We start from the raw sequence: 14,140 nt of genomic DNA on the forward strand, positions 1-14,140 counted from the left end.
TATTTGCCCGATCTCATTTGCCAACCTAGTGAAGTTATGTTTGATAGAATCAATCCAGAGACTCGGCGATGATGTTGACAGTCGGCGCCAGATGTCGGCCGGCGCTAACTCAGACGGATGAAACGCAACGTCTAATCAAGTCAGCCGCGTCTCGGCAAGAAAATCTTTCCGGCATCAAACCACCTGTTCAACTGATGCAAAGCCATCCAATTTTTATGAAGATGAAATGAAACAACTCAAATCTCTCAAAAAGCCGATAGTGATTATGCTAAAAAAAAAAAAAAGCAATCTTGAACGGCGGCTGACAAAAGACATGCTGAATACGTGGCTGAAATGCATCCATTCATCGGCGGCCGCCACTTTCTGAGCTTCCGTCGACATTCCTCGATACTAGGAACAATGACGCTCCTCCATCCCGCGTGTCTTGACGTTTTTATCTCCGGCCTAGCAGCCACGGACTATTCACACACATTGCCTCGACTGATATGACGGCAAAACGACTTTTATAGAGCGAGAAACAACAGTCTTTTCTCTAGGAGGAAATGACATTCATTCCGAGTCTTCAACAACTCGTGTAAAACCAAAGAGGCGAAAAAGAACATGTCTGGATTTGAAAGCTGCTCAGGCGGCAAACTGGACTGACTCTGAGCCGCTTGCTTCACGGAGCCATTTGATTCCACATGATTGACAAAACATTTGTACACTCAATAAGACACCCTAGCAAGATAAAAAAAAAAAAAAATCTATTTTTCCTCCATCAGTTCAATAATGTCCTGGGCACCCTGGTGATGACCCTCTCATAAAAATAACTGCCAGCCATCTAACGTTGAAAGAGGAACAGCCAAATGTTTGACTCTCAGCACGTTATTACAGCAACAGTTGGCGCCGAGCGGACAGCTTCTAATGGAGGCCCGCCTGGTGCGGGGACCCCACGGAACAACTGTTTAGAGCACGGAATGAACTGCCGACACGCTCAAGGGGGGCAGGGCCGCTGTGCGTTTCCCTCTCCACCCGCAATAAATATACCCAAGGAGCATTCCGCGGTGAATGTAAAACTCTCGCCACCTCGATGGACACGTTCGCAAGCGGCCGCAATGCTGCCCTACAAATGTTTCTTCCTCACAGTTAATAAATGTTTGATGAAGGGCCTGACGGCAGCTGATATTAGCATCTGTAAACACTGGCGGGGCAAGGGCACTGCTTCCTCCTTCCATTTTGTTTTTTTTACATATTTTCCCCATCCCATATACGGAACACAAAATTATTAATTATCAGTGTCTTCTGAACATCCTAGAGGCGTTGTAATTTTTTTCTATTTGCGACTCTCCAGAGATCTCCATGGCCACCCCTTGGCCAAGAAAAAAAAAAATTAGCTCTGCCAGTGTTTGTAAAATTGGCCATGGGAATGTCGTGAAACTTTGTGGTAGCACTCCCCCCCTTCACAAAATGCCAAGAACCAATTCTAGCCTTTTTTGTTGTTGTTTTTTTACTTAACGGATTCCCAGTGTTTAACTGAGCGCAGTGTTGCATTGAAAAGAAGGCTTCTGGCCCGGAGTTGTTTTTGAATTAGTGCCGAGGAAGAAAAAAAAAAAAGGCACAGAGACTCAACACACCACACACATTTGCTTATAGTCTATTTGTTATCTTTCTTTGTGCAAAATTAGCCATTTGCACATTCAGAGCTTGCTGCTGCAGAAGCAATCTTTTCAGGGACGTTGCCAACTTTTGCAGAAGAGGGCACATCTGCTTTGCTTGTGTCTTTAATGAAGGATTTTCAACGGATGATGTTCCACCAAATGTGTTTTTAATGGGAAAAAGGTGCAGCAGGGTGAACCGGACTCTCTCACCTCCGTGAGCGAGCGTGACAACAAGCAAGGGCCTAGCGTAGCCGCCATCGCTCACGTGGAGTGGACGTGGCAAGGCTAAGAGGGAAAGGGAGGGACATCCCCAAAGATGATTAATCACGGCTTCCCTTTAGCTGTGGATAATGGGAATGGGCGCGCTGGAACATTTACTCAGCGAGTACAGAAAAGAAAAGAAAAAAAAAAAACTTGGCAGAGGCGCAATCATCTGCTCATAAACGTGACAAAAATAAATGCGGGAATCAATCAGCTTTCAAAAGTGGCAATTCCACTCGGAGGGCTCTCGCAGATATTTGGTGAAATTCTCCACTAAGCTTTCACGTTTTTCAAACTATTTTGGCTTTCATATTTCAATTTATTTCAATGCAAAAAGATGATTTGAAATACAAATGTTTTGAGTTGCAAGCAGAGTTACAAATGAGGCGCCGGAGTCAAATAATAAAGGCAGTGTGCAATTTCTGGCCAAGTATGTGCTCCACCAAAAATGGCTTGCTTAAAAACCCATTTTTGGACACAAGTGGAATTTCACCCACTCCAGAGACTTCGCTATTTGTCTACGAGCAATTGAAAAGCTTATTTTCTGCAATACGTCTCCCTGAAGTAAAATTTGAATTTCAAAATAAAATCAGCTATGCAAACGCTATTTGGAGAGGCGCACGCTATCTTATTAGCCTGATTGTCAGGCCAGCCTGGGCGCACAACAAAACACAAAATGAGTGGGGGGGGGGGGGGGCTTAGACATCAGTGTCAGGAATATGCAGAGCTAAACAAGAAAGGCGCGGGAGGGAGGGAGAAAGCTGACATTAAAAATGCGCAAGGCTTAAATGAACTTGCTCTGACATGAAATATCCATCATGGCTGACGGAAACGTGATTGATGCGGATGCACACGCGCGTGCCTCCACGTCGGCCATGCTGCCATTTTTGCAGCGGCGTGAAGGTGATTCGTCAGACTTTTTTTTTTTTCGATGCGTCTAGACTTTTTCCATTCTTGCCGCAGCGGCGTGGTATTGGAGCCAAGTTAATGAAGGAACGAAGCGTGGCGGAAGCGTGACGGCGCACAGCCGGAGGCGACGATACAGAAGACACCGGGAGCGGCCAGAAAACAATAAAAGAAATATAAAGTGAACGGGAACGAAACGTTTTCATTGGCCGTCGCTGGCGTAGGTCGATATCGTCGGAAACGGATGAGCGCCGATACGTCCCGTTTGTTGCCATCAATCATGGGAACTAACACGCAAAGTCATTCCATGATTTGTCGCCATTTTGTAAATGTTCCCCGGCTCCCTGTGTCGACCGGAAAAATCAATGAACGCCATTTGGGAAGCTACAATATGTTGAACAGCTTTCAACATTCCTGGCTGGCCGTCACCTTTAGCCTCCCTTTGGCACCAATATGCCAGCCTGGATCATTGTCTCAGGTGAAGCCGAGCAGAAAACAGGGCCGCCCCCTCCTCCCCTCTCCCGCCCTCCCGGTCCCACCGCGTCCATGATAGCGAGGCCGTCTCGGTCTGGCGCCACCTCCGTCAGCCGTAGAGCTGGTTGCGCCTCGTTATTTACGATTACCGGCATAAATGCAGAGCGGCGCATCTGCGATGTCCCTCCGAGAACGGAAGCGGCGTCCACTCCATCAATTCCGTCTACCCCCGTCCCCTTCTTAGCTAATTGGCTTTTGTTTATGAGTTGCGTGATCACCGGCGACAGTGTAATTGGTGCCGTTGCCTACCCGAGTCGAATGGGGGAGGGCTCCGCTGTCGACTTCATTTTTGCCGCAACCTTTTCAATTCCGCGATAAGAATTTCATTGTTCACCATCCGGAACGTGGGATCCGTGCCACGTCTGGTGTCCCCACGGGTCAACCGACCAACTTTGTCTTACAGAGATGGATCGAGTCCCCCAAGTTCCATTAAGAAGGAATATTTTTGCAAGTCGCTGTATGTAGGTTAATGGAATCTCAATTTAGACAAGATAAGCCTGCCCATAAGCAGCCGGTGACATTTTTGTCGTGCCGCCGTCAACGCCAAATGAACTTCGCGGCCTCCGAAGCCGACGAACAAAAGCAGACAAAAGGAGGCACTGCAGCTAGCGGCGAGAAGAGGAGAGTGATTAATGAGGCCACACCGGTCGAGAGCATCCACCCCCTCCCCCCTCGTGTCTACTCTGGAGTGCGCAAGCAAGTCTACAACTAATGACTCCCGAGATGTCCTCCGATGATATACAATATATTTCCTGCAAACACGACGGCACCCGAATATCTCCTGGAGAGCAGCGGCTACGCAGGTCGAAAGCAAATTAGACGTCAGCTTTTAAGGAGCGGATTAGAATGAGATCCCTTTTGAAGATGTTCCCGCATAAACATGCCTGTTGATAATTGGCCATAAGTATTTTCTTCTCATTACCAAATGATGGGCGCCGTATCTCATTAGTGTGCTGCTACACGGATTACTTATTAGCCATCTATGAGGAGAAAGGAATTCAGGCGTGTGGAACCTCGAAAGGCTAACAAACTTTTTTGGGAGTTGGAACTAAATCATGTCAGTGACGGATAATCGAGAGTTGAGTCGCCCGCTTCGGATCAAATGTGGTCAGAGAAAAGGATGTCACATGACATCATCCAACAAAAATGGCCACTTTGTTCAAATAGAGTTGTGTGAGTGGCCTCCCCCCCGCTGACACCAAAATATGCACAGCTGCCGCCCGGTTGCCCAGAAACGGAATGTCATTGCGGAGATACCCCCCCCACCCTCGAGGATCGTGTTACGGGAACCACGGCCGGCCCAACGAGCACGCCCTGACATCCCATTTTTCCGGCACCGCTCACTTTTAATGAGATAACTTTAAAAACGGGGCCGATTGGATGAAAGGCAACACCGAGCACCGCCGAGCATCGCCTTGCCGTTATTGAGTTGTGGCTATCATTTTACAAAAGCTGAAAATCATCTTTGGGTTCATGTAGTTACAACACAAAGTGGACATTTTACATCTTAAAAGGAAATATCTCCTCTCGCCAAAGAGATCTCCGTTTAACCTCGTTGAAGATTAAAGGAGCCGAATATCGTTGTGAAGTTCTTTCCTCGACTCACGCGGAGAGGCCGCTACTGGACGTGCTCTCGCCTATTAACCCGACGGGTGTTTGATTTTTTTTCGAGGCCGCTCTCTCTCTCTCGGCTATCTCCAAGAGGGAGCTGGCATTTGAGGTTCCCCCCTCGAGACGAAGTAAGAGGAGCCATCTCGGCAAATGAACTCATTAAGCTGCTCCGTGTCAACAAATAAACGGTGTCCTGAGATTGTTGGCCGCACAAAGATTCAAAGGAATCGGCCAGGTAGGGTGGCAAGGAAAGACTCGAAGCCAAACGAGCTTTGCAGCTCAGACATGTTTGAATGCAAAGCTCATTAAAGTTGGCACACAAAAGCAAGATGCGCTCCCTAATGAGCGGATGCTTTGGGGAAGCTGCCCATGACAGCCTCCACTGTATCCAAATGCGAGTGGCCTCATGCATGGCGGGACTAACAACCGGGTCTTTCTCAGCAGCTCCGCCGTCTCGCCGGACCCGCCTCCTCCCGTGTAGCTAACATTCCCGAACTAGTCATACACATACAACTATAGAGGTCTAGCTTTCGTCGGTGCAAAATAAAGAAATATTTAGCCAGTGCTCCCGGGTTGCTTCCTCTTCAATTTTCAAAGTGACCGAGAGCCATTTTGATGTGCTACCTATTTGAACAAAAAACAAGCACGTGATTCAAAAATGATCAGAGCCTTCCCGAGGAAATGGGAGCGGGCCAAAACCACGGGAGGTTACTATGGCGCCGGTGCCAACTTGGCAACGCCAAGCTGAGTCGAGCGGAATAACTATCGGGCAAACATTTCACACAGAGCTAGGAGCCCCAGCCACGCTCCAGGAAAGTTAAACTGGTATCAAAGTGTAACCCGTGGCAAATTGCTGGCAAATTTACGCACAAAGATTCTTTTTGTTTTGGGATCCATTTGGGAGTGAGCAGCTTGTTCATAATGCATGATGTTGACACAAATCTGTGGGACTGTTTGATTTTTCTCCACACCTAACAGACTAAAATCAGAGCACCGAAGAGTGAACTTCGTTTGGCCTCTTTCATTGACTTCGTAAAATAAAACCTGTCTTTCCACGCTCGATTAACAAACGCCAGCAATGAGTCGTGGCACGTCGACAGCGTCTTTTACGCTTGCTCTGCCTGCGCAATTACGGCAATTTTTCCCAAAACAAGCCGTCGCTCCTGATTGATGGCGCGCCAATTTAGCCAAGCTACTTTTGCTGCAACCCTATTAAACTTTCAGCGGGGCAACAGCTGCTCATGCATTTACATCAGCAGTAGCACCCCCCATAAAAAAAAAAAAAAAAAAAGAATCTCGCTATTTTTGGAGCCTTCTCTCGCCATTGCGAAAAACACAAATTAGGCGACGCACAGATGACGCTCAATCCTTCATTCAATCATGCATATTAATAGGAACATCTTTCCGCATATCACTCACAACAACTGCATTGGATTTTAGACAGGGTGGCTCCATATTAAAAAAAAAAAAACGCATTAACGTCGATAAATAACCGGGAAATAAGACATTAGCATTTTGTAGCGGCAACATCATTCCCCTTTAAGGGCCATCAATGTAGATTTGTTGCAGGGCCTAACGTGAACGTGAATAGTCAATTCCTTTGATTTGCTGCTTCTCATTTTAGCCTGTAGGATGGGTAAAGACAAAAAAATCTATTGGAATAAATCAATGTCTCAAAGGTTCAGGAGGAAATTTGGAACTGGACTCTATTTGCCGGTTTTCCTCTAGAGGACAGTTTGCGCTTGATCTCGGAAAAGAGCACGCGAGTGAAAAGAAAGCCATAAATCCAGCGCTTGGAGCCCAACCCCCTTGACAACACTCCACATTGTGTCCTGACAAGGAGCCAGGCCAGGCACCTTTATTCAAGACCCAGCTCACGGCCATTTGGTTTTCACCCCCGGGGCGGTGTGTGCGCTCCACCTACAAACAGTCAAAGTCTTAAAAATGACAGACAGACCCTGAACACATCATGGAGGAGGAGGAGGGGGGAGGGGGGGTGTTAGGTGGATTGTTGACATTTTCGATTAATTTTCAATTCTTCTCAAAATCACAGGAAGATGGAACCTATCCCAAGTGATTTGGGGCAAAAGCTGGACTGGGATTTTCTAAGTGGCTTTACAACCAGTTGGTATCCATTGGAAAATAATCGTTTTGAAATTGCGACAGCTTGAGCATTTAAGAGGCAACATGAGCTTCATTGAATATTTAACTTCGACACCCTGACATATGAGGATGCACACCAAAAAAAATCAATAGTCCCTGATGATTTGAAGATGGGTTGCGCATCAGCAATTGATACCACCTAAAAATCTGACCTTTTTGGTGTGCCAGACTTTCAAAAAAAAAAAAATCAATAGTTTGGGTTCTCACTGTACCACGGGAAAGTTTGGAAAATATTAGGGTAAAAAAATCTGAGGGGTGATGTGGAATTATTACTAATTTTGGATTCTGCTACTAGAAGACATGTTTTCTTGCAAGAAACAGCAACTTGAAATCTTTTCTGTGGGCCATGTGCTTCCCATCACGGAGACTCTGTTGCCAGCCAACAACACATTTATTTCCAACGGCGTGACCTCATCACCACACATTTCCAGGCTTCTCATATCGGATGCTACCAACTAATTAGATGGCGACTGACATGACGTTTTGATGGAAAAGGTCCTCAGACCCAGTCAAATAAACATCTCCGGCCGCGTTTTATCTCCTTCCCACCGGGTGACAGCGTTCACGTAATGAACATTAAGCTACAACACAAGCCTGGACTGCACTTTAGCTAGCTTTATTATCTCATTTCCATTTTTTGGAAAAATTTGGACTGAACTGAAAAAGACCTGAAAATATTTTTAGTGCGAGCCAAGCGAGGGGGGAAAAAAATTCCAGAGGTCACATGAACAGACAATTATCATCTCGCTCGTGCCACCGGCGCCCCCCCGAACACAGACGTCTTGCTTTGTCTCACAGATAAGTGATAACACAATATCAGAGACGGAACAACCGGTTCTGCTTTCTTATCTTTGCGCTAAAACAAAGGATAGTGCAGGAGGAGACGTCTTTACAAGGAAAGGGAAAATATTTTTGACAATTATTGCAAAGTATCACAAATATCAGATAAGGAACCTGAACTTATTGGACTGGGCAATACCGAAAGGGAGACGAAACTACTCATTTGGATAATAACCACCAAATATATCATGAAACCATAAAGAAACTTTCTACTGGAGAAATTGCAAGATGCGAGAAAGGCAAAATTCATGCCACATGACCCCGTGGTGCCTTTCCGGTCTTGGAAAAAGACCGACGGGCCACAGAGGATGCTCGCCTCAAGAATGTGCTCACGTTGCCAATTCAGACAGCAAACAACCAGTTGGTGCATCTCGCAGCATTTTCGGCCACCCGTTGAGGGCGAGGGGGGGTCTACAACACAAAGACTGAGGCGCTTTAAGACCCGGGGGGTAATTTCAGCAGACTGATCCCCCCCCACCCCCTCGTGGTTGCTGGGCATTACATCATGATGGTGAGTCATAGCAAGGGGTCAGGAGGCGGTTAAGAAAAAAGGTACAAAGGCGCGGCGACGGCTCATCTCGGAGCCAAAGAGCCGGTCCTGGACTTGGTTGATAAATCATTAACCGGTGCTTGTTTGGAAGGTGCTGAGGTCAGCCGACGGTTGGGAAAACTGGACTGTTTAGTTTTCAGAACTGACTGGAACGCATTTTGTTGAGCCTATTTTGGATTTTGTTTTCATTCACCACCAAACAGCTAGTCTTGATTTAATCACAAATACTTTGCTGTCCAAACAAGCCCATTTTTGTGCAATTTATATGTCAGATGATTCAAATTTTCAAGCAGGACCGTGAGCACATCCATTTGCATGGCATGGGCAACTTGTGCTTTGAAAATGTTCAACTCACCCGGTGTCAATCGTGCCTCAGCATCGGCTGCCATTTTGTCAAGTTCCTCCTGAGACCAAATGCAAGGTGAACTTTGATTCTTCATTAGTTTTGGTCTCCTTGGATGTTAATGGACGCTAATTTGTTTATTTGGTGCAGGTTGGTGCTGCAGCGCTGTGTTTTCTCTTCATTATTTCTTCATTTCTTGCAACGTACACAAAACACTCCTGTGCAAGCGTGCCTTTCCCTTCTCGTTAACACCTGCCGCACTCTGCTTCTAATTGGCTTGCAATAGAAAAGGACTCAGCCAATCAGCAACATGTAAACGTTGCTTCTGATTGGCTGACAGAGATTCCAATTTACCTTTTGTACAATGATATTGCAAAATTGATTTTTGCAGCATGGTAAGTACTAATTTTTGGACACTGCGGTGAGTGGAAGCACCACGCCGTATCTGTAAGTGGTGTTGGTTAGGGAGCAAACCCGTTAATTGACCGCAACTCTTTTTTTTTTTTCTAACCCGTATCCACTGGAAGCAAGCAAAAACAAAACAAAGCAAAGGCATTAGTGTGGATTACTTGACAAGATAATCTAAGGCTCTCAATCGCGACACCATCTTGAGAAGCAATCACACACACCCGCCATAATGCTAATGGCTTGTTGCTCCAACATTAAAGAGACTCTGGAAAGTTAGCATGATGTTCAAATTTGTTATAATTATAATCATTTGTGGTATCTATAAATGAAAATAATCCAATTGCAAGGAGGATAATTGTGAGTAAAGAAAGACTAATATTACTGCCGCACTGAGAAGATGAGTTGAGTTGCGTTTACTGCCATTATAGTCATTATAGAGATTTTTTTTTTTCTCCCCTGCCGTATGAGGTGTGGTTTTGCCACAGTCCTTTCCAGGATGGACCATAATCTTGGCATTTATCAAGATGAAACGACAAGAGCACATAAAGTACAAATTACAACTAGGACTTACTATACGTTTAATGAGACGTAAACCACCGACATAGGTTGAAATACTGACTGCACGTGTTTTTGACATCATCGGAACCACATTAAAAGTCCTCTCCTCTTCCTAAAAATGAGTCTCAATGTCGTGTTCATACTGTGGAAGTAATGCTCTGCGTATGAGACCGGTCCGGGAGGCTTTTTGGTATCAATTTTGTATTCCTTCTTCCCCCACATTCACTTTTCAATAGAGCTCCCACAATGCAAATGGCTCACGGCTCCATTCACGCACTTATTAATATGCAGAAGGCCGGCCCATCGCCGACTAACAGTGGCAGGAGATGAAATAGAGCGAGCGACTGTCAAATACAAATGGTACAGTAACGAATTCAGTGTGAAGAAATACGCTGAGCATTGATGAAGAATGAAGGCATTATTTAGCTTCGGACCCAACTGTGTTTGCTGATATGCAGTTTTGGAACAGCCAGACCACTTCCTTTATACTCGCTCAACATCGAATGATAAATATTAAACAAGAAGTGCTTTTATTTCTGAAACTGTGTGAGCAAGTGTTGGAACACGTTACTGGCAGATTTGTTTTGCCTGTTAAGATGAGCTACAGCAACAACAACAAAATACAACACTATCTTAAGAACGCCCCATTAGCTTAATGCTAACATATAATGGAAAATGCCATTGATATGCTAACATTAGCGCAACACTCACAGGCATATATTCTTTATCTTCTCCCAAAATGACTGATATTGCAGCATCTTACTGAGCCATAGTAGTACTAAAATAATAATAGAAGTGCGGCGTTAAATCATGATGCAAAAACTTCCCATTTGTGTTAATTGTTATTTATGTTTTTATGACATACAATGTTATGAAGTGCTATTTCCTTACAAGTGGATATAAAAAATGTAATAAAAATGAAACATTTCATGGATCCAGAGGATTTTAGAGCAGTTGTATTCCTCCGTCCCAAAAACTTTATTATGTTCTGATAGTGAGATGCAACAGCGTGTTCATCGTGTCACTTTTACACGCAGATGGTGCAGTGACAAAGTTCCAGAGGCTTCTATTTATTCTGAGCGGGACCTTATAATTTTCCTCTTGTTTGGCTGCTTTTTTTTCCCTCCAGTTCCCCTTGGTTCAAAAATAGCCCATATGATTTTCATAGCGGCTTTGAACGCATACAACCGCATGGTAGTTAAAGTCACATGTGTTTGCCATTTAGCAGTTGTACAATTTCTTTTGCAACTTTCACTGTGTTCTCGTCTTTTTTGCGGATAAGTGGGAACAATTAAGATCCAATGTTGTTCTGCTAAATGATGTTTGCCTCGACTTGAGCTCGAGTGGCCAAATTTGAACAAAGTATAGAAAAGAGAGTACAAACATGAAACGATATTAGACTGCCTGAGTTGTTAAGCCTGGGGGAGGGGGGGGGGGGAGCGGCCCTGCACTGTTAATTTGATGTTTATTTAGCGGAGATCTCTCACGTCTGGATCCTGCCGAGTTGACACATCATTTTCACTGAAGCAAATTAATGCAATGTGATTTTTCACACTGGTAATAATGTCGGCATTGACGCGGACCGAGACACGACTGAAAACAGATTTGTGATAGCAATTTGTGAAACAGCAAGGGGTTTAACATAGCACCCTGTTGGACGCCGGCGAAATATGAAAATGTGTTTTTTTTCTCAAATTAAACTGCTTTCTAGGGCCACCAAGGACTTGTTTCTCTGCCTCATCAGTTATACAATTCAGATGTGAAAACGCCCAGAATGGAAGTCAAGTCCTTTTCAAAGAAGTCTGAAATCATCCGAGACATGACAAATTTAAAGCTCATCATTTAATCGCAACAATACCACAAGCCAGAGAGGGAGAGCCGGTCACGACACAAGACCGCATTTTTGATTTTGTCGACCCGTCGAAGCGAAACAACTGTATGGTTTTCATTTGCTGGCAAAAACAGGAAAACCCTTGTCAAATTGTGGCTAATTGTCAATTCAGCTAATTTGACTGGAAGCAAATGCAGCGTGATGCAACACATTACAAAAAATGAAATCAGGATGCTGTCAAGACACTCAAACAGCATCGACTTTCTTTTTTTGGGTGAATATACAGTACATTATCTTGAGTCTCATTCCAGCAACCTCAAAATTTAATTACCACTGAACCGAAACAGGAACCGGAAATCAATGAAGCCAATTAAGTTGCTCAGCGTTCTCCTAAGTAATACCGCCATTACCCTTTTTAATACACCCCGGCCTATCAAATAATGCAATCAATTTCTTTCACTTTCTTCACCTGCCGCAACAGAGCACCATCACCTCACAGATGTCTAATTATCTCCCTCTCGCTTCTTTTCACTGTTTTTCTTTATGAGCCTACGTGCACTGCGGCGACTTTCTGAAAATAGCTCTGAAAGATCCCAAGCAACGCAATATCGAGTGTAGAAAGAACACGCTAGCCGAACTGATCGATCTGCTAATAAATAAAAGTGGTTCAAAGTCACCTGTCTCAAAACATGGGATACAGACTAAAGACTGCAAAAAAACATCATGTCTGAATGTATATTTTTAGTAGTGTCAATTGTAAAACGTTGTGAAGCTCATGAATATTCCTCCTAAAAAGAGGTATAGTGTGCTCGCTTCAAGCTGTTTATTATTCCCCCCTGTAAAAGCCGTACTGTATTTGTAAGTAGGAAGAATATCGCTAAGCCGCATGAGCGCGAGGTTAACTTACATTATTCATCCCACCCCACGCAACAACAATAGCCTACGGCAAGTGCAGAGGTTAGCGCCTCAAGCGGCTTTTCAACTCTAATCAACAATTGACTCCAACTCCCACTTAAAGGCTTACTACCTCAATCCCATAACTAAAACAAACACAAATAATTGTTGTACAGTGATATATAAGAACCCAGAACCACGATGAATTTAACCATATATTCACGATAATCCCTTAGTGTAATGCTAATGTGCACCAGCTAATAGAAATGTGTGTTTATGTTACGGTAATTATAAAATTATTTAATTAAGATGTGACTGTAAATCAGGGGTGTCAAACTCGTTTTTTTCGTAGTCATAGTTTCTTTCGGAGGGCCATTATGACTGTCAACCCAAATAAATGTATGAGCACCTCATATTATATACAGTAAAAGCTACAAAACAAACTGACAAATAACTCGTTTTCAAATCAGACGAGCAAAAACTGGTCAAATATTTAAAAAAAAGATATTAAAAGTGAAGACAATTTGCAATTCTAGTAATGACGCACAATTTGTCTTCGTGGGCCACATAAAATGATGTGGCGGGCCGTATCTGGCCCCCGGGCCTGGAGTTTGACACCTGTGCTATAATTATTAAATATACTTTGGGATCTGAATGCAGATATACGAATACGTGTATGTACATATGTGTGTGTTATATGTATCCATATTCATTCATACATACATCTTTGGGTTTTTGAAGAGCGCTATATAAATTTAATGAGTTATTATTATAAGCTAACCCCATTAGCAATATGGTTATTCCTGTCATTTCAATGACAAATCTACTTGACCCATGAGCGACCAGATGTGGTACCGGAATGCTTGCAAGTTGCCAGTGGAAACGCATCAACAGCAAATACCGTGCTAAAAATACAAATTTTTGCTGTAAAATACAGACCAATTTGCCAGTAAATATTTCATCCGATGCTGTAGTGCTGGTCAACCTGCAGGTTTCAGCTTCTGACAGCACACATGGGCTAAATATAACAGTTGGCGTATGAAGAGAAACAGAACCGGGTGCCGACAATGCCTAACTTTGCTCTTTGTAACCGGGCGGACGTCTCGTAAATCAACTATTCTTCCTTTCTCCAAAGGCCCCTGGGAGCCCTCCAAACTACACTTGGGGTCGCCTATAGAACTGGAGGACAGATGTAAGGGGGAGGTGGAGGAGGTTTGAGGCGCTTGTGGGCTTGGGGGGGTTAAAAAAAGGCTCCCCCTAACCACAGGAGCCTCGGGATTGGAAGCTATTGTATACACGCGATGACTATTCAGCAGTCTCCAACCGGATTAAACAGCACAGTTGGTTCTGTCTGGACTCTCAACTAGAAACCTCTTTCCCATCCACACACGGGAAGAGACAACCGCAGAAATGTGTTGAAATAAAATAAACTACAAAATACGGAAACAGACAAAAGAGGAACAGTCTAGACAGTTTTTAGACAAGGTGGAAAAAACAACTTTTGAACATGTGCACCATGCACCATGCTGCATTTGACACGTCAGAGTGGAGAAAGAAAAAAAAAAAAAAAGCAGCCTTGGAATGGAATTGTGCGAAGTGGGTGA

The 14,140-nt window shown here is 44.2% G+C and overlaps 1 protein-coding gene across 1 annotated transcript in view; it reads right to left on the minus strand.

Moving 5' to 3' along the window:
- Positions 1–14,140, minus strand: part of ncam1a (neural cell adhesion molecule 1a) — an 89,021-nt gene that overhangs the window by 74,334 nt on the left and 547 nt on the right. The gene's annotated exons all lie outside the window — the stretch shown is intronic.

The sequence above is a fragment of the Syngnathus floridae genome, chromosome 15 (assembly GCF_059516105.1).
Source record: "Syngnathus floridae isolate MCC-2025c chromosome 15, RoL_Sflo_1.0, whole genome shotgun sequence".
NCBI classification, from domain to species: Eukaryota; Metazoa; Chordata; class Actinopteri; order Syngnathiformes; family Syngnathidae; genus Syngnathus; species Syngnathus floridae.